The sequence below is a fragment of the Anoplopoma fimbria genome, chromosome 11, assembly GCF_027596085.1.
Source record: "Anoplopoma fimbria isolate UVic2021 breed Golden Eagle Sablefish chromosome 11, Afim_UVic_2022, whole genome shotgun sequence".
Taxonomy (NCBI): Eukaryota; Metazoa; Chordata; class Actinopteri; order Perciformes; family Anoplopomatidae; genus Anoplopoma; species Anoplopoma fimbria.
The window spans coordinates 11307955-11330027 of record NC_072459.1 but is presented as its reverse complement, the minus strand read 5'-3'; the positions used below and the strand labels follow the sequence as shown (position 1 = coordinate 11330027).

Genomic DNA, 22073 nt, shown 5'->3' with positions numbered 1-22073 from the left:
AGCAGATGTCTTGATTTAAGCATACCAAGAACAAGGGAGACAAGAAAGGGGACGTGAAAATGCATGCAGAAGTTTGGGTTGGTAAAAAAGACAACGTGTTCACCACTAAAACAGTTTTGTTTTCTAATACCGATATATTGTCCTGACGATTCGACATACAAGACATCAGATTGCACATTAAATAAAATACTGGATTTCAGCCCAGATGATTAGAGAAGAAAAGCGAAGACCACCCGTGTTCGCTCAAATAAAAAAATGTGCCTCTCATGTCCAATCACGTATCATAGATCAGACTGTTTATGAGACAACCTGTAAAGACCAGAGGCAACGGCTCAGCCACATGTTTTACTGCTCTGTTTGAATAATCAGGTACAAGTAAAACAAACAGCTACAGAAGGGATGTTTAGCAAGGAGCTCAGGATCCAACTCGGGGTAATAAGTGTTCATTAGTTTAAATAGCCTGGCTCCTGGACCAAATGAAATGAGGACCAGGAGACCACATCCAGCTAATGTAAATAAACCCAAAATCTACCCTACTGTCTGTCATGACAAATTTTTCTCCCTCTTTCTTTACAGATTGCGTAAGAAAACTGGAACTGGAAGATTATACCGCCCTGACCAAAAGGTTCAGTTGCATTCTGGAGAAATTAAAATATGTTTATAATAATAGAGCTTTAACAAAACTACGGATTAAATAACTAAAAGACTAGAGCCACTCTTTAAGCCCACTTGGATCTTTATCTTTTTTTCTTCTATGACTGTTTTTAAGTGCTATGCCAAGACTGCAAAGCATTGAAACAAAAATGTAGGGGAGTCAAGGATTGTTTAATCTTCAATAACTTTTAAAGAAAAAAAACATATCTCCAGTGACCCCAATGGTTATGTTTAAAGCATATGTTAGTCCAGTGAGCAGATGCTGGTGTTTGGTGGCACATCTTGATTCCACCTGAGCCCTGAGAGAGGCGATGAGGCAGGCCCAGTGGTCCAGATGGCCCCCCCAACACAGGCCTGAACATAAACATGGCTTGGGTCTGGTTGAGGAGAGGGAGACCCCGTTTATTTATGGACATGTCTGGGTCTGGGATACAATTATAGATAGAGGAGGCGAGAGACAAAGGAAAAGGGCAGGAGGTGTCCAAACTTACACATGTGAATGGCTTCCAGTATGGTCAGACAGTTGTGTGATCTGGCCCACCTACACAGTAGTAGCCGAATATGAGTGTGTGTGATTGTGTGCCAGGTTAAATGCCCTTATGCCCACATGCTCTTTCTTATCCACAGATTCAGTCCAATGTGCAAACTACAAAGTAAAATGTATTTATACACTGGGCAGGGGAAGGCAACAGCTCGCTCATTTGAGGAACTAATTGACGTCAAACGTGCCACAAACAAGCCCATGTAGAGGCCAGAGGTTCTGGCTGCAGGGCGGCAAAAGTAGAGTGAGGGTGTGAAGGCCGGGGAATTCAAAGAATTTTCCCGTGTGCTTACCGGTAAAAAACCAAGCCCAACGTGGGTTTATGAAAGTATGGCTGAGGGAGGCCCTTTTCATCTTTGCTGCACTATATCGGTTCAATCTAGATTTTTACAATAGGGCTTTACAGCTTAATAGCCTGGCTACAGAAAACCAGACATCGTAAGGTGTTTTTATGGCTCTTGTAGCTCCTTTATGACTGGGCTGTCATTGTCATTGCTTTACTGTACAGCTCAGGGACAGATAGTTCTACAAAACTACAGAACTAGACAGTTTTTTCATCATTTTCATTATCACTGTTGGATGTCTGACATAAACCTGAGACTCTGTGGTCAGGATGAGGAAGCATCGGCGAGCACACCATTGGCCCTGGCACGCACACATGCACAGACACATACAAATATGCATGCACGCACGCAGTTTGCAAACAAAGACCCCGGATGAAACAAAGCTACATTGCCTCATAAACTCTGCAAGCTCATATGTTTTCTGTTGCCTTTCACAAAACAAGCATCTAATGTGAAAACAAAGTTTTACTAAACCACCCCTCATGGGAGCCTCTGCAAATCTGCAAGATGTTTGCTTGTGACGAAAGACAAATCAGCAAAAGGTCACTTATTTCTCACTTCTAACATGTTTTTGTGAGGTTAAGGGAAGCAAAATGTTGCACAAAGTAAGATAAGGTACACATATAGGTAAAAAAAACTACATCCACACTTTTTCTCGGTGACATTAAAAGCTATCAGTCATCAGGGTCACTGTGGCACGGCCTGTCTAACTTCAGCATCATTACAACATCGCATCTGGCAATAAAACTCAGGCTAGGTGATTAGCACGGTGGCCTGACACAGCATGCACACACTCGCTCGCTCACTCACACACTCACACACACACACACACGCACACACACACACACTGAAGTATAAACATAACACAATCACACCAAACATATGAGCAGCTTCAGCTAATTAAGACCACGCTGCCTTTTAATGCCTGTTTATATCGGACTCTTAAATGAATACTGCCCCTGGAGCTCCTTCCAAAACAGCTCCGTCAAGGAGCGGAGCTGGGAGGAGGCGATAGGAGAGGACGGATGAAAATTACAGTGGGAAGGGGACTGGCAAATAATTTTGCCCTGCAGTGCCCCGCAGTAAAGGCTTCACAAAAACAGGGAGAAAATGGATGAATTCGAAAAATTGTTGATCGGGAAAGAAGTTAAGCAGGAGGACGGGGTTTATATTTTATTTTAGCAAACCTGTTTATTAGATGATTAAAATGAATTTTCTCTGAGGCAATTTGAGAAAGCAAGACATTGGAGACATAGAGATTATCAAAACGTGCCGGACTGTTCCAATTTCTTTGATCCTCATGATTCAGTGAATGGGTGAACTCGAGCAAAAGGAAAAGGAACTTTAATACCTCTCAATCAGTACCATGTGGGGCTTTATTGGTGTGCTGCTGCCATTCTTGCTGCCTTGGCGGGCACGAAGGACACAGAGACCCAGGGGGCAGAGGGACTGGCGGTCGCTCGCTCTCATCGTTAAAGTCGATAAGCTGGCAGGTGGCATGAGGGAAGCCTGCCATCAGTGAACCACCAGATCCCTGACCACCTCACTCACATTTTCCAAAACCTTTTTTCACAATCTGCTCTCCGCCTCTTCTTCCCTGGTTCGACTGGACTCAGCCCTCCAGAACACAGGCCAGTCGGTCTGATGCATGGCGCCGCGCTTCTGGAAAGGATGGAAAAGTCCAACCTCACCTGAGTGACCTTTGACCCCGTCCTCAATGCCACCGGGCTCTCCCCTCAAACCTCTGAGTAACAGTAAACCAGATACTTAAACATACCTCCATGCCTTTACAGGACACACAGTGAACATAACGCACAATTAATACATGAATTACCCCGTTTTAATACGCCCAGATTTTAGGGACACACGGGTTTGGATTTCAAGTTGCAGCTTGTACGGACTTGGGGATTAATTGAGAAAGTAGCGTAGGCATTTGTGGGTGTGTGTGTGTGTCTGTGTGTATGAGGAAGAGACAGATGTCTGGAAGAGGCTAGGCTGGCAAAGTTTACAGTGGAGGAGTGCAGGCTTTGTAAACGAATGGAAGAACACACACAAACACACGTACCCACCTCACACACACACAACTCCCCTCTTTACACCACACTGAAACCCAAGCTTACAACAGCCACGCACCGCTGCTAATGTCCTCCTCATGTTTATAAGTTGGTGTTTTGTGTGCGCATGTCTACTCCAGCTATGCTACGAGTCGAGCTTCGGGCTCCCTTTCTACAGCTGTCCACGCCACAACGCACGTACACCCCGTGTACCCCGCCGCCGCTGCTGGCTGACAGGCCTGCAGCCGTGACTGGGGGGGTAGCAGCATGAGGGGAAGACGTAGTTGTTCATTTTGATTGCGCAAGGATTTCCCCCTGGTTTCTAATTGAGATATTGCCAATGGAAGCGTGACAAAGTGTTGTGTGGAGAGGGGTGGTAGTGCTACGTACGTTAGCAGGGCCTGTGAGGGAGTTGTTGCCACTAACAACACCCCATTAACTTCAACCACATGGAGCACAGACACAGAACCATACGAAATGGTTCACCATGTAATGCTTTATTGCACTGCGGCAAATATGTGGTTGACACAACAGCCAGCATATGCATTCTGTGGTTTAAAATGTGAAGAAAAAAATGCAGCTAATGAACAAATGGTTTCCTAAAGCCTTGATTGTACTGAAAGACAGAGTCCACAGTGGATGATTAACTCGGAACTGTAGACAGAGGTTTACCTGAGCCATCGACTAGACTGATAAAAGACTCAGACTTCCTCCTCCGTATCTCTACCAAGCTCCACCTTGACTTGCGCACTTTTCCCGCTCTGCCATGCCTCAACATATTGTCTGCAATAAACAACAGCTTGGAAAAAACATAGACGTCTTCCCTAAAGGCCCTTGAGCTCCTGCAGAACCTGCCCGTCTGCCTTGGACACGTCGGGTCGGGTTATTAGCTTGGCTAGCCCGCGGTAGCTGTAATCAAAAGCTGTTGACGGATTTAGATGATCGATTATTAAGAAGAGATGAGTCATACTGGAGAACATAGACAATATGGAGAAGATAAGCAGCTGGAAGCAGTGTTGCAAGCATCGACTCCTGTTGTGGGTTACTCTGAAAATGAATGAGATTTGACGAAAGTGCTAATGTCAACAAGCTCTGCACAAAGGTTTGCACTTTCACTGAGAATAAATAGAAAATAAATGAAAAAGAAAAGGAGCAGAGGCATATAGTGGCCAACAGCTGATAAGCTCACAGTTTTGAATTTGATTTTGGTTTTGGTAAGAAAGGAAGGTAGATAAGACGGATCCGGAGGAACTGCACAGTGTTTGAAATACTACAAAGGTTATGCAGAAGACTGTGTGTGCATACATGTGTGTGTGTGTTTGTGTGTGTGTGTGTGTGTGTGTGTGTGTGTGTGTGTGTGTGTGTGTGTGTGTGTGTGTGTGTGTGTGTGTGTGTGTGTGTGTGTGTGTGTGTGTGTGTGTGCACAACTTGGTAGCACAGTTCTTCAAGGTGGCTAAAGTCCCCTTAGGGACAAACCCAAAAGGAGCAATCTGATTAGCGTGATTACGGACAAGTTGACATACAGTTACACCAGTGCAAGAGGTGTGGCCTCGTGTGTAAAGTACACAGACACTGAACTGATACACAAGTGCACTAAACCTATATCTGAAGCTGCCTTACTGTCCATGCACACACATGAAGTAGTTTATGGACGCATGACCATGTGAGAGGTCAAACTATATCAAAACAGGTTGCATTTGCACAGTTGAATGATTCTCATACGATTATTCCCATGAAACTCTTTGTCATGAGCTCCAACTGACAGGAACCGGAATAACAACATACTCCAAAATCTGATTTGCTGAAAGCAAATTGGTCAGCGTTCAACAATGTAGTGCAAGTGCACACACTGACAGGAAACGGAAAACCAGGTCTTTCCAAAGTGACCAACAGAGCTCTTAGAGGAAACGTTGGTATTCATTATTCAAAAGGAAACTCATTTAAGAGAAATTAATCAGGAGCAGATTAAGTGAAACTGTCATATTTTAACAGCCGTTACAAGGATTTGAGTTTGCAGAGGTCTAATACAGATCTGGACACATAGAGAACTTTTGCTAGTTCAGCATGGAACAATACACAACAATAATTATGAAGTACCTGAACATGATGTGCCCGACATATACCTGAAACATGAGGACACACATACAGGGCACCTGTGGGAACTAATCTCTACGTGGCATTATACTCGCTATTACTGTCACCCAATCATAAGCTGCCCCACCTGTTCCTTAAGCATGTTGCCTGTATCTTTCTTTTCACTCATTCTCTGTGCTCTGCAATGCCGCAACACAGAGGACTGAAGCCAACAAAGAGTCAAAGGACTTGCCAAGTTTCTGTTTCTTCAAACAGCCAGACTGGTTGCCGATGGTCGTTTGCAGTTTTCACATTAATATTTAGCTCTTCTGTTGTTTCTTGGCTCGCTGCACTTTCATAGATTTAAAATCTATATCCCCAACTTTGCTGAAATTATTCTGAAATATCTTCCTTTGAGCAATCAACATGAAGTGCTCCACAACAGTTGACTGCTGGTTCAACTTGTAAGGCCAGAGAAGGGTGAGAAGCGACAGATGTACAGAGTGAACAGTTGGCTTTATTGAAGTTCACTCTGGGTTTATCAGCGTCGGTATGCACAGAGGCTCACGGACACTTTGATCTTCAAAGGGAGATGAGCTAGAATGAGGAGCAATAAGAAGATAATAATGCCAATCGAAATCCATTACCCCATAGATCACAGAGTTACCCCGACATGCAAAGTAGCTTTTACTTTTCAGAGGGGGAGCCATTTTTCATGTTACCACATTGCCATCTAGTGATACAACTTGAGACTAACCTTTGGTCCATTAGAGAAACTTACAGACGTGCTCAGTGTTCTCTTCCTCTAATAGGAGCTTAACTTTACTTAACAAATTCAAAAATATATATATAAAAACACTGTGAAAGAACTCTAAAAAAGCAGCAGATTTTTTTTCTAGATTCTGCAAATTTCTTTCACACATAGATTTTAAACAGTAACAAGTTAAAGACATAAACATGTGCTTATAAAATAATTTGTAAATACCATTATTGTGGATATCTGAGGAAACTAAAGTAGAGAACTGCTCATTGTACCGTAGAGGACACTGTCTACCCATTCATAGTTTGTGCAAGAGCGACACATTGTGGCTGAAGTAGTCAACTGCAGAAGCATGTTATTGGGAAGATTGAGAGCTCACCCAGTTTCAAACCATTACCATCTCAACACTCTAAATACGTTTCCAGGATGAAATCCTCCACATTTGCTTTAGACAGTATCACAACAAAGTTGTAAAAATAGGTATGACCCACAATTGTTCCTTTTCTTTTTTTGGATTATTCAGTTCTCTGACATCTTTTAAAATGGTTTCAAGCATGCAATTATTCAACTGCTAATGTTAAAAGAAAATCTGTATCCTCTATCACTCGGTTATCAGAGACCAATTTTTTTTAATGATCAATTTTATTGTAGGTGCTGGAGAAAGTCATTTAAACCCAATTAATCTATTTTAAAAATAACTAAATTATTTTTTACTATATCTTTAATATTTTCATTTAGGTTCTAGAGGTCACGTAACACAAAGAGCCCTTGTGAAGGTCTCTAAAGGACTTATTTTTAACAACTTTCAGAGGCGACTGCTCAGGCCTTGTGCTTTTAGATTGAGGTTTGCTTTCAACGCAATCGATCACTCTGTCCGTCTGCAGTGTCTGGAAACTTGCGTTGGTCTAAAGGGAACCGTTACATTCTTACCTCTCCAATAGAACTTTTCTTGCTATTATAGAGCCTGCCTCTTCCTCTGTTGCTCATTTTAAATCATGTGGTTCCTCAAGCGTCTTTTTTTAGGCATCTGTTGTTTTCTATATACACGCTTCCTCTCAGCCAGATCATTCAGAACCGTTGTTAGGCACATGACACACCGCTATATGTCCGACTGTAATAAACCTCATGTTGGTAACAGCCAGAGCTCCATTCACCTACTCCAACTGGTGCAGAAAGCAGCCGCCTGAATATTAACAGACACTAAGACATATGAACACATGACTTCTGTGCTAGCCAACTTACACTGGCTGCCTGTTATGTACCTTATTGATTTGACATTTTTACTGACCACTTTAAAAGCATAAAATTGGCGTTCCTTAGATTGGTGGATGCTGGTGGTACTTTGTTGTTAGAGGCCTCAGACTGTGGAACACTGCCTATTGAGATCAGACTGGCTACATTATTAGCATATTTTGAATAATCTATTAAAACTTAATTTATAGGAAAGCGTTTATATGTTATATGTTGCTGGGTTTAATTATTCCTCTCTGGCAATTTTAAATATATTTTTCTCAGCTTTATTTTATTACCCAGTTTTGGGGGTTTCTCTGATCCCTCTGTTGTTTGTATTTTATTTTATCATTGTTTTTGTTTTTCACTACTGTTATTTCTGAAAAGCTTCTTTAGATACTTTGTAATCTAATAAAAAAGTGCTATATCAATATAGTTATTACTATTCTATTATTATTATTATGGTACACACCCAGCAAATAATGAAGCTCTGTTGTTCTATGCAGTCAAGCCAAGAGCAGAAAAATCAAGTAAGAATGTAAAATCAGCATTACACATGAATATGTTTTGACCTAGTGACATGTTCCACACAATACAGAACTCTGATTTCAAACTGAAAAATCATAATGCCACTGAGGACACATGCTATAATTGACAATACTATATTTTTTACAACCAGACCCCTATATTGTATTATACTGTATGTTACAGTAAACAAGCAAGCAGTGGAGTCCTCCTGCATGTCTCCTAACAAGGATAAAACACTGACCTCTAGTGGTTATTGATGGTCATGACATGACTCTGTTGCTTAAAGGTATGTGTGTGGCAATCATATCTAAATGTAATATATTAAAATAAAGCCATCCATCCACTAATCATGAAAACAAATGACAGGTATTTTATAAACTAACCCACCTTACAATGGAACACATTAAACTAAATATAACCTTTACAGTTTAGACTTTGCAAAAACTCAGAATTTGTTGAATGTAACGTGTAGTTCATATTAAATTGAAATGAAATTTGAATACACATCTGATAAAAAAGCTAGTTTCAAGTGACCTTATGGTTTTACTGAGAAGCATACACTGTATCAAGAGATCCTTACAACTGTACAGTTGTATTATGATTTATTTTATAATTTGTGTTAACAATAGTGTTAGAGGAGGTTATATAGAGATGGCAACGATAGGTAAATACATATTTTCTAATGTTTTCAATTGCAATCGACACATTGAGATATAGATGTGGTTTGTAAGGGATTAAATCTGCACATTTCCAATAAACAATGATAAGACTTCCATTTAAAATGTCCTGTTAGTCATTGCTCACTCTATAACAATATCATTGGGACAGCACAATGTAAATATTGCTTGATATAAATACAGAACTTTTGTTTTCTATACGACTTTGCATAATGAAATTTGAACATAACGTTTATTAACTGTTTCACTGTTATTTTTGTAACAAAAAGAGCTTACTGAAAATCCTTAATGTCTTAACTTGGGTTTTCAATTGGCACCACAGATTCCTTAGTGGCCAACAGAGAAAATGCAGCCCAGTGAACTATTATTCTGTTACTGCATACATTGTCCACAAGGGAGCAGTAGAGTCTAACAATTACACAAAGGCAACTGAGACCATCAACCAGAGGACTGCACTACAACATAGCTGCCATTCTCAATGAAAGATTCTTCAGAAAGAAAATATATGTCAAAGTCAATTTTTGGTCCTAAAACCAAATAGTAGCCCATTAGCTAGTCCTGACATTTGAATGCTCGGCCAATTAAGGAGCAGGACAGTCAGTCTCTCTGCCACAGCCTGTTCAATGAGTGACGCCTTGTGATGACAGCCTGACGTCTGGACAGCCTCCAGTCGTTTAAGCTGTCGTTACAGCACTTTGGCTCCGCATGCATATCTGTTCCTCTGGTCAGGGACACTGACAGCCACTTCCACAGCTTCACTGTCAGAAGCTCAGGGATCACTGTGGTAGCTTGACAACCTAACACACAGGGAGAGCCTTCGACCTCACGTTCATCGGGCCAACTGCTTTTATCTGACATGATAATGTTTGTGCACTTTCTCAATATGAGGACACTAAATACAAAATAATGACATTTCTTACGTGGAAAGCAGTGTAACTCGCCCTCATTCAATCCCCCCTAGACAAAGCAAATAAAAACAGACACTAATTAAAGTCTGTCAGCAAGCGTGACACGGATCTTTCACACAAGCGCAGGATTTAAAGGCACACATACACAGTCGTCTGAGGAGCCTGGTGGTCTGCTGTGTCCCGGGGAGGTCACAGAGGAAATTTCACGCTCCTCTTCACACTGAAAATGTCTCCTTTATCCTTCCCACTGAGAACTAAAGAAAAGGGAAGAGTGAAAGAGTGGATCGAATGAAAAAACAACAACTATTGAATGAGGATGGCTAACTCGTGTAGGTGTGACTCGTTGTAAGGCAGTGACGTTGCCGTGGCGACCCACACCCAGCAAAGTAAAAAGGCCGAATATGGTCACAGGTTCGGTGGAATGTGACATTTGTGAGAGGGGAACACAAAGGCTAGGAATTTTCCCTCCAAAAACGAAAGCACGAAAAGAACTAGTGAGGTGAGCTTGAAGGAAAACAAGAGAAGGAATGTTTGGTATTTTAAGCATTGTAAGAACAAGAACATATTGATTTTTTTCACACCAGAGCAGGTCAAGAAGACACCTGAAGACGCACCACAATACACCTGGGAGCTTCACAGTGACAGACATACAAAGAAACACAAGCTAATGAGTAAAATTACAGTTTCACAATGGGGACAAATCCCAAAATGTAACCAAATTCAATGCACTTCGTCTCCACTGTGCAAATTAAGTCAACTCAGTGCTACACTTCCACACTGCAAACCTTATTCCATTGCAACTCGCAGAGAGTTCAGCGTGTTTTTAGCATCTCTTATTCACTACCCTTCTACAGACCCATAGTGTCCTTGTAGTGAGGCGGGTGGTGCATGCAGCCTTTCTGTGGCTGAGCGAAGTTTGAATGGAGTGCTGTCCGTCTGCGTCCTTGCCGACAGAGACGCCCCTGTGCTGCACTGTGTGTCTTCCCTGTTTGCTCTGTGTGTGTCGAGGGGGGCGTGCGGGGTGAGAAGAGCCTGTCCTCCACCCATCTTCCCTTCACCTTTCTGTACTCTCCATCCCACCAATGCTCTCTTTTAATCTGTATTCCTGCAGTGTGGCTGCACTTTTACACAGGAGGGCAAGGACAGAAAGGGTGGCAGGATTTAAAACGACACTCAGAGGAAGTGTGTCAGATTTTTATCACCCAATGGGGGAATGGCGGGCCATTTGGCGGGGGAGTTAAAAAGGTCTGAACACCAGGTGCAGAGGGAGGTTTATCAAAGACGACACGCTTTAAGTGGCAGACCCAGAGGCGACATTGTGAAGAATCCCCCACTCATGTTCACCACTTCCTCTAAAGCAGCCTGCCACACTCTCACTCAAGCACGAGCTGTCTGTCTCTCTCAGCCTCCCACTTCCTGATAACTCCCAAAGCAGGATAAACACCCTCCTTTGCACACACACACACACACACACACACACACACACACACACACACACACACACACAATGACGCACGCACACTTAGTTGTGGTTTCCCTGAAGGAAATCAGCAATCTGCTGCTATTACCCACCAGCATTTAAACCTTCTCCCTTCCATTTCTTTACCCCCCTCCCCTGTTTAAACACAGCATGTCTCCCTTGTGAGGCATCATTAGAGAGAGAAGACAGTAAGAAGAAAGCACCAAACAGACTGCCAGAGGGAAACAAAATAGCTAATTCATTTGAATTTGAAGGGGTGGTCTGGTGTTGCAGCATCACAGAGGTCTGTAGCTTTGTGTAGAATAAAAGACATGGCACTCTGTTGAGTATTACTGAAGGTATTCGTTCTATGATAGGAAAATTGGTGACCTCAGTTTGTAAGTAAGAGGTCTTAAAGTTCATCATCTCAAAGCTAATATTCAAAACACTGCATTGAATCAATAGGTTTCAAATTCTGAGCAAATTCTGAGGTGATGGCTGCTCACAAAATGGCATGTCATGATGTAGTTGTGTGCCAGATAACTTGTTGATTTCCCCTCACTTCTTACACATGTTCCTTGAGAATCTATCACACAACAGCTAAGAAAAAAAAAATCACAAATGGAGGGAAAGCACTGAGGAAAAAAACACTTTACACAGTGCTCCCAGCTTTTCAAAACCCTCTCTCCTTCTCCCTCTTTCTCTCACACACACACACACACACACACACACACACACACACACACACACATAAACACATAGGCACAAACACATACACCTCGAAACAAAGGTGCCATTTTACTCAGGAAGGGTCAGCAGTTCTCTCCATCAGACAGGGGCTTGTTCTTGGTCAGAGGCTGCTGCCCAATCTCAGGCCACCCTCCCCTGGCTCCACCGGCCCCCCCTCTGGCCCCCACCACCCCGGAGACAAGCTCCCCATTGTTCCTGCACTACTAATAAATGACAGTTCTCCTGTTCAGACAAACTTTAGAGCCCATTCTAAACATACACACACACACACACACTCACACACACACACAGAGTGTAAATGTTGCTCTATATGAAAGAATACATAACAGCTAGATATTTCTCATGGAGCTCATTTAAAGGCTATCTGACACTAATGATTTAAGGATATTTTCCTGCGATCCGAGCCCTGTGGCCCCCCCAGACCTGATGAGGTAATGCTGAGGGCCAGTTGGCTACAAAAACAGGGGGTAATTAATGCGTAGTAAATGTTTCTATTGCTTTCCGTTTCCCCTAAGCAGTCCACGACACCGAGACACACGGTTCACCAGGAGGTCATTCCGCTCAGTCAGCGTTGTCACCTGCGTGTAATGTCACACATACACACACACACACACACACACACACACCAGATACTGAGCTTGATCAAGGCCAAGGGACCCGAGGTGAGCCTTGAGTTTAGACATGATAAATCACCACTCAACTTAAGCTCATAAACACGCCATTAACACGCTCGACCACAGCAACTTGATCTGTTTACCTTCACCGCTGTGCTGGGGACTGTGGCTCTGTGGCAGGCCTGTATTAGCATGCCTGGGGGCCTGATGTGCATGTCTATCAGTGGGGCCGGCCAGCTTTAGCTCCGGGCCACAACTCAGGGGTGCTGCTTCAGCGTTGTCTCACACTGTATGAGGTCATTTTCCAGCGATTCCTTAAAGACTAGGTTATAACTTCAAGGAGCAGACTATAGAGCTCTATGGAACCACTGCAGTGCACCACTGGTTTGGAAAGGGTGTGTGTCTGTTTAGTCTGAAGTGTGTGTGTGTGTGTGTGTGTGTGTGTGTGTGTGTGTGTGTGTGTGTGTGTGTGTGTGTGTGTGTGTGTGTGTGTGTGTGTGTGTGTGTGTGTGAAAAAAAAAAGGTAATTTCAATTTATGTTAATCCTCTGACAGCTTGTGAAAAACTGCCTAAACTGCAAGCGAGAGGAGGTAATTATGTTTTAATTGAAGTATAAAACAGAAGACAATACAGCTGAACTCAACAGAATTGGAAGTGATGAGAAAGTTCCTTGGAAATGTTGAGCGGAGTAAATACAGGGTTGTTAAGTGACTCTGACCCTGGTGTGTATATGGCTCTCTGCTGCGGTTCACCACAAGTGTATCATATGACAGCTCAGCACAGCACACTCAGCTCTGTGAGAAAGTAAAAACCCTGCTTTGCCTTGTCTCAGCCATGGACCAAGGCATAAACAAAAGTATCCAAAAGAGGAAAAAAGTACATCTACTGAAATATCATGGCAGCTTTGATGTAGTAAGAGTCGGAGTAGGAGAAGCGGGTGTATGGGAGTGGGGCGTGTGTGGGTGCATCTTTGTGTTTGCATGGTGCTTACACAGCACAGGGGTGATGTTGGCAGTGTGCAGGACAGATGCTGGGCGAGCAGGGTCACGTCAACAGACATGCTCCCGCCGTTCAAAAACCACAAAAGGAGGAGGAGGAAGAGGAGGCAGAAGTTGTGAGAAGAGGAGTAAAAAAAATAAATAAAAAAAAAAGCCCTAGTGTTTAGTCAAGGCCTGCTCACTGACACAAAGTCTGTCTTTGTCTGCCTCCTAGGGTGCCAGATAAAGGAATTCTTGTGTGTCGGGGGCTCTGACCGAGTTTATTTGACACTTCAGCTCCTTTTGTGAGGCAAGTGTCCCACCGTCAATGCTGGCCATGAGAGTCACTTGGCATTAGACAGAGGGTCCCTCTTCAGTGGAGAAAGGGGGTCTTGTTTGGAGAAGATTTTTAATGGAGGGGGTGTGTGTGTGTGTGGTGTGGGGGGGGGGGGGGTGCTGAGTCGGTCTGTGCTCTGCGCTGTATACAGACATATAGTGGGGCTCTGTCTCCCTCACTGCCCCGACAATAGACGGAATTCTTCACCGCTGAGGAAGTGGACGGTATCGGGGAGTGAGAGCTGAAGGGTGAGGGAGAGGGAGGAGGAAGAGAGGGGAGCTGTGAGCTTCATCAGATAACTTCACCTGCTATGAATGCAATGCCATGATGTCACCGTACGCTCGTTAAAAGATGGAAATGCCAACAAGCAGAGCGGGTACAAACACCTCTCTCATATAAATCCGACCGTGTATGGTTTACCATCGAGTGAGATCATGTGCACCTGCAGGTTCCACTCAAATGAAGCACCTACACAACATCCAAATCTGTGTGTGTGTGTGTGTGTGTGTGTGTGTGTGTGTGTGTGTGTGTGTGTGTGTGTGTGTGTGTGTGTGTGTGTGTGTGTTAACCACAGCATAGCGTTGATCTCTGATACATGCCATGTGTGAGGTAGCAGCGGCTTTCACTACTGACAGCTGCTTCACATGGCAGGACTCCCTGTGGGCAAAGTTTTCTGGAGACAGATTTAGCCCCACCTGAATGGAGTCACTGTGGGAGAGGTGGGTACGACTACACGTCGCTCTCTATGGTTACTGTATCCACACTGTTCATTTACTTACTTACTACTGCACCTGGTCTTTACCAAATTATGACAGGCCGTGGCTCTGTGAACGGTCTGTGGACACCTGTCTCTGCAGGTGTACGGCCACGTCCGGGTAAGGAAGAGGTTATAAAAAATAAAAAAAAAGTGTCAGTTTGAAAAATGAGGGGGATTCAAGTCAAGCGTCTGAAATATAAATACATCAGTGGGAGTCAGTTTTGAGGGCGAGAGCTGGGAGCGAGGTGAACCCAGAGAGTAACGGAGCAGTGATCTCAGGTGAACCTTAGTGTGTGGAGCAGATCAGGGGGTTGACAGGGCTTAAATACCGAACACACCCCCCTGCACAGAGACAGAGTGGACCCTAAGTTGATAAAAGATGCCCTGAGGAACTCCATGTGAGAGGATTTTGTATGTTTGGGGGGGAATTGGGTGGTGAAGATGTAGGCCAAATGGGGGTGTAGGGAGATGAAGACAGAACCCTTGGTCTAAACAGGCTTTGTCTCTGAACGTTTTTTATATAGTTTGTGAAATAACAGCGAGTGAAATGTAGTTATTCCTAATTAATACCCCTTTGGAGCACCACTCACTATGGTGCACGTTGTTTTTTTTTTTTTTTTTTTACAACTCAACAACTTAAATGACAACATGAATTAATGACAACAGGCAACATCTCACTGACAAAAAAAAGAAAAGGTACAAGTCGTAGGTAACTGTCTTTTCTCACATACCTTCTGGATGAGGAGACGCCTTCTGTCATTATCCAATCTGCTGGACATCTGCTGAGTACTTTTCAAATCATACGCCAGGATATTCCTTTTCATTGTGCCAAAAATCCAGCTCAACGAATACCGATTTCCGAAAATCATATCATGGTGTTTACCATCTGTGACACTGGCCACACGCGTAAAGTATCCCAAGAGACCCGGCTGTCCCACACACTGCTTGTCCTGCAGCAGGAGACATGGACACCATTCATCCCTTGTTAGAGACAGTATTTCCTCATATCCTACAGGACGAAGCACAGCTGCAGTGTTGAATCCATCAGCTGTTGCCATCACAACGTTTTACAAATATTATTATTATTAATAATAATAATAATAATAATAATAATAATAATAATAATAACTCCTCCACGGGTGTCAAAGCTGTAACGGTAGCATATAATCCTTTTAATGCCTCCAAAGAATCCTTGAGGAACGTGATTGCTGCTTTGGTAAAAAAAAAAAAAAATCAAGCAGATCGGTCAGTGTGATTATTTCCCATAAGCAGTGAACGCAGCCGGTTCCTCCTTGTGGTCCAGCGCAGTGATGGTCCGCTGGAGCGCTGAGACGTTGCGCTCCTGTGGAGAGCCTGAGCCGCACTGAGCCATAGTTGGAGAACAGCAGCGCAGCACATGCTGCCTCTCAGCCAACGTAAGCGCGCAAGGCATGATGGTACTTGGAGTTTAGTGTTGTTGCTGAGAAATATTTGTGAACTGTAGTTAGTATGATACCAGATTAAAAACAATATGAAAACACTGAACAGTGTATGGAATGATATTATAGCATAACATATAGTGTCAGTAAAGTATAAGTAAAAGTACTGCATAATTCACTTTGTTTACATAACTCTTACTGGAAAATGTTGACTTACATTAAATAAACCCTGTAAATGAAACAAGTGCTATGAATATTATCATCAGAGTTTTTTTAATTATATTTTGCTGGTAAATTACATTTAAAAAATGATCATATAATAATCATAATCAATAACAGCCAAGTAAGTTATGTGTCATAACTAAAGGCTGGTATATTCTTGTAACAGTCACTCATCAGCTGTCAGCTTGATCTCAGGTTTGCGTGTGAGCACTGGGTGAGCAATGGGAGTGAGTAATAATGATCTTCTGTCGTTGTGCAGCGATACAGCGATGTCGGTACCTTGAATCACCTTCCCATGAATGAATCTCTTGTCTTTCTCACCTCACTTTCATGTCCTAACCACCTCCAGGCTTGCTTGTATTTCTGGGAGCATAGCGTCTCTTAAACCTCAAAACAAGGACTGGATTCATGGGAACGGAGTTCAGCCTCAGAAACTAAAATTAGAACAGAAGTAAACTTACAGTATATTAAGATGGTTGAATGAAACTCAAGCTTAAATAGAGTTGTGATCGTTGAATGTGCATTAGAGCAAAACAAACTTCATGTGACATTTGCTTATGGGTTGTTCATGTGTTAGACTGTTAGCAGATCATTTGATTGTATGTCATGATAAATTCCACTATGATAAAAACCATTGTGAAGATACAGTACTGCATAATGTGTGAATTATGACATGATACAATGTGACTGAAAGTGATCAAAAAAAAAGATCTAATATTAGTTGAATGAGAGGGTAAACTTACTGACTTAAGTGATCAAACAATCTAGCATATTTCCATGAACCAAATGTTCCCCTTAAAATCATAATTATTTTCCTCCTCTAATTTACCTGCATTCATAAATCAATATATTTTAATTTAAGTGGCTTCACCCTCCACTAAACCACTGTTACTGATCTCCAATCACGGGACGGTGTGTATTACACTCTAAGCAGGTGAAGCTCCACTCCACCTTTTGCTTTACTCCCCATTTGGCCTTGCTCCAGTACAATCCTGGAGTACCTGAATTGCACGCGATTCTGTCAATTGCAGGTACTTGATGGCTTTCTTGTGTGCTGGGGTTGAAAAGTTGCTGGAGGTTTGCGCACACAGCATTGCGTGACTAGAGCTGGGGATGAAAACACAAAGACATTGTTAGCAGTGATCAAACCCCCTTTATAGTAACTCAACAGCATTCCTGTCTCGCATTCCTAAGCCACCGCTGCTGTGTGAAGGTTTTTTTTTTTTCCTTTGGAGAAAAAAAAAAAAAGAGAAAAAAGAAAGGTTAGACATTTTTATCTGGTTCACTGTGTTAACTTCGCTTTTTTCCACAAAATGAATTTTGCTTCCTTGATTAATGCTCATTAATCATTAATCACGGCTAAATTAAAGCATTAGTAGAGGTAATTATCTTTAGAGGTAATTAAGAGATAATGATCTCTTACCCCAAACAATGTGATGAATGTTAACAACAGAGACAGCCGGTACTACTGCTTTCATGCTCAGCAATCACTCCATCTCACAACAGAGCCAAATGAGATGGAAATGCATTATTTCTGAATGTCTGTAATTAGTGCATAATGCATGCATGAGTGTGTGTGTGTGTGTGTGTGTGTGTGTGTGTGTGTGTGTGTGTGTGTGTGTGTGTGTGTACGTGCGCGCATGTGCCTACTTTGTGCATCATCCTCCTCCATATCCCTACTCAGGCCAGCGTGTGTTCGTAGGTATGTGCTAATGTGCACACAAATGTTTTCCAGATTGGTGTGACAGGGATAATCATATCCAGAGAGCACAAAACCATTCTGAACGCTGCGGACACAGACTGGAGGAAAAGGAGGAATGCTTCAGACAATCCAGGGGAAACAAGGCTGACTGAGCAAAGAGCAGATTCAGACATTTTCATGCCGGATAAAAAACTGATTTTAGTGCACATAAAGATGCAAAACTTTTAACATGTGATGCAGTGGGATAAAAAAATAAATGTAAATGCAGATATGGAAATCTACTGTGTTCAACGAGCCCGTACAAGCTGCACAGTGATCACCGTGTGGTGGTGAAACAATCTTATATTTACTGATAGCATGACCTCTACGCCTTCTGCTTTCAACATACAAAACATAGAGAGGAGGACAATGGAGTCAGTCATATCTCCAGTGTGTGCTCTGAGAGTGATTAAGACTAGAGGACATTCATTACTGGCCCCAGCTCAGACAGAGAGGGGCTTCAGAGCAGAGCTCTTGTGTTGGACTGTTTGGATGTCCTATCCCCTTGTATCTCTTTGACTACCTCCAACACAAGGCTCTATTCAACCAGACTGGGAACAAATGTTTCCTTATGTGGCTCTGAGTGCCCAAGCTCCGGCGACAGGATAGAGAGCAAGAGCCTATGAGACCGAAAGACTGAGAAGGTTACTAATGCCGACCACAACTTTGCTTTTTAACTACTCAGCTTATCTTGTCTTATGATGTGAGCTGTGTTATTAGGTGGAGGAGGGGGTGATGTCATAGAAACCAATGAAAAATGACAAGTATTTCCCAATAACAGCATGCCCCTTCACTGGCATGGCCCCACCGCAGGCTCACTAGCCTGACACACTTGGTTTCCCCTCCTTTTTCTTTTTCCCCCACTCGCCCACTTTTCATGGGTGTTATTATTTTTACATCCGCCTGGGAATTAATTCAGTAAATATAAGCCAGGAAACCTGAGGTTGGATCCCATGTTGGCAGCTCACGTAATTCCATGTAAGGCCAATATGTCAGCTTCCGTCAGGTTTTTGGTCTCTCCGTGGGAACGGGCAGAGTGAAGCTAAACAGGGGTCACCGCAAGGTTTCAGTGTGACTTGGGTGAAGATTACTTGTGTGAAAACTGGTTAAAAAAAATGGCTTGTGCCTGCTCTACATAATAAGACATAATGCGGCGTGTACCTCTTCTCTATAGAATCACCCAGGATAAAGAGCTAATCCTCTTGTGTTATGAGACTGATAGGGTTGGAATACTTCCAGCACCTCAGGGAGTCAGATCTGTGGCAGGGAGGCTCTTTCAAAGGGACCCCCCCCCCCAACCCCCCATCTACTTTGTTATTCTTGACATTCAACTGTAATGTTAAGATTTTGGTAAAATCACTTCCTTTATTCTAAACACTTGTCTTCTACCTTCATCCCTCACTCCGTACAGGCCCCCCCTCGTCTTGCATTAAGATGTCAAACTGTAACAGGGGTTTTAATGTTTTACTCAGACATGTTTTCCCACTTAGGCAAAAATTAAATGAACTCTTGGCCTGGACCTGCTGTGCAGTACCTCTGACATGTACATGACTCATTCTTCCATCCTCCCAAAAACACTCTTTGGACAAACACACCCTTCCCGGAGCCTTACCATAGTGTGACCATGGGAAATTTTTTATTCCTGCAGGTGCCTCTGTTTATTGGGCTTTCTGTGTCAAAGAGCACACATTGTAAACATTAAATGTAAAGAAAGTATTGGCAAAAGAATACACGTTAACCCACTGCAGAAAATACCATGTAGTGAGTGTACACATTGGCTTGAACATTTTGTCATTTTTAAAAAAAAAAAGATATATGTGTTTGAAGAACAAGAATTTGGGGTTTGTAACTGCCAAAAATAATCCCATGTTAAGGTTGGTTTAAGGTTAAAGTTTGAATAAGAAAAGGTTGAATGTTAAAAGTTTAAAAAGTGAGGAGTATCTGTAGTCAGCAGGTTGGCATACACTAGTCTTTGCCTGCAGATGCTCTTCTAGATGTGTGCGTGAGAGCTCAGTGGCAGGCTGTGTGTAGGCAGCTGGGAGTGTGGCAGGGCTATGCGTGACTAGGAGAAATACACCTGTCTCTGTGCTCAGGTACGGAGGGGGAGCCGGCACGCAGGGGCCTGCCAGCCGAACAATGCTCCCTATTGTACCTGCACTCTGACTGCAGACGCTCACAGGAGAGGAAACCCTGAGCCCAGTGTGTGTGTAGCTCTCTCTCTCTCTCTCTCTCTTTATCTCTCTCTCTCTCTCTCTCCCTCCCTGCTCACACAATCACAAGACAAACAGAGTCAAATTATTTATAGTACACATATTGTGCTGACCGCAGACGCCCTGGGCTAAATCCCCAAAACTTTGCCTTTTACACGCAAGCTGCCAATCAGAGCTGTGACTGACTGACAGATTTTTCATCCAATCAAAGAGAAGAGAGACAAAGTACTGGCAAACGGGCAAAGGTTGTGTTTGGTTATATGCGTAATTGTCTTGAAGACATTTTGCACGCACGTCATTGTAACAGCAGTTCTAATAGAGAGCATGCTAAATGCAACATGATATTTCCTCGTTAAACGGCTGTTAAAACATATGCTAAAAATTTGAATATTTTTCTATGCAAGTCTGGTCTGCATTTAAAAGTTTATCATGATGAAAAACATGACTACGGCTATTATATCCACACAGAGATAACCAAGAAGTGTTACTGTTACTGTAAAGAGCTTTTAATACAAACCTATGTTGTGGCTATTGTTAAGTAATCTATTATCAGTCTTAAACCAGCCCAGCTTTTTGCAGGCTTTTTGTTCTCGGTCCAGATAAGGCGGCCTTGAGATGGTGAGCCAAGATAGTGTAGATGTAGAGACAGTGGGAGACAGATAGTCAGACAGAGACCCCGAGAGAAAGCAAGAGAGAGGCCATCTGTCTGTAAATCACTGGGGTTCTCTGTGGTTTCTACAACAAAGGCTGACTCTCATTTGGTCTTGATTTGTTGGCCAATTATATAAAAAAAAATAAAAAAATGAACAGGGCAACCGCAGAGAGAGAGAGGGAATGCTGAAACATCTGCTTTCAGACGTTTTGGTTCAAGGTTGAGCTTGGATAGACACAAGTACCTCTTCCGTCAAACAGAAACTCCAGCTGTTCTACAGATGGGGTCAGCTATTTGGTCCCATTTGGTGTATTTCGTGTGGCCACAAAGGAGTCCAAGCCTCTTTGATCCCATTATCTGGAAGTCACAAAGGCCTTCTACACCTCTTTTACAGGGTTTCACATGGGTAGCTGCAGTGTAGGTGTGTGTGTAACACCAGCGGTATCATACGTGAATAAGTGTGTGTGTGTGCTCACCGACTAACGCAATACAGTCTTCATAAAGGTAGTATTGTTAAGTTGCGTGCGAAGCTCATGCTTTAGGCTTTGGGTCCCCGCCCACCCCTGTAAACCACGGCCTTTTTTTCCTCTCCTTTTTTTTCCTTCTACACCTTCCCCTTTCTTTTTGTTACAGGTAAACATTTGATGTCCGCACGCAATCCCCAGAGAGTCTCCTCCCCTTGTTCTCTCCTCGCCTGCCTGGCTTCCACTCTGCGTTACTCACACTCACACTCACACACACACACACACACACACACACACACACACACACACACACACACACACACACACACACACACACACACACACACACACACACACCTCTCGTGCAAATACGCACACAGACATGCTACCCTTCCCTCCCCATTCTTCTGACATTCCTCTCCTCACTGACTGAGCACCTGTTTCCTTTAGAGGTTATGAGGTTTCCTTCTTTCTTTTGCTGAGTGACTGACCAATTCTTTGGAAACACTTCTCCACTGTCAGGCTTTACAAGCATCCTTGGCTCTTAGCTTTTTGCTGGCTTATTGAACTGTCTCTTTGGTTGGAAACAGTTGTTATCCTGCAAGAGCAGGAAATAATAAATAAATGCCTTTATTGTTTCATGAAATGCAAGAAGAGAGTGTGTTCTATTTAATTAATTAAAGTTAACATGTGACCAAAACCA

At 43.0% G+C, this 22073-nt stretch overlaps 1 long non-coding RNA gene across 1 annotated transcript in view; it reads right to left on the bottom strand.

Moving 5' to 3' along the window:
* Positions 1 to 15725, bottom strand: part of LOC129099064 (uncharacterized) — a 52187-nt gene extending 36462 nt beyond the window's left edge. The window contains exon 1 of the long non-coding RNA XR_008531618.1: positions 15395 to 15725. This is a non-coding gene — a long non-coding RNA (uncharacterized LOC129099064). The remainder of the gene's footprint in view (positions 1 to 15394) is intronic.
* Positions 15726 to 22073: the final 6348 nt, after the last annotated feature.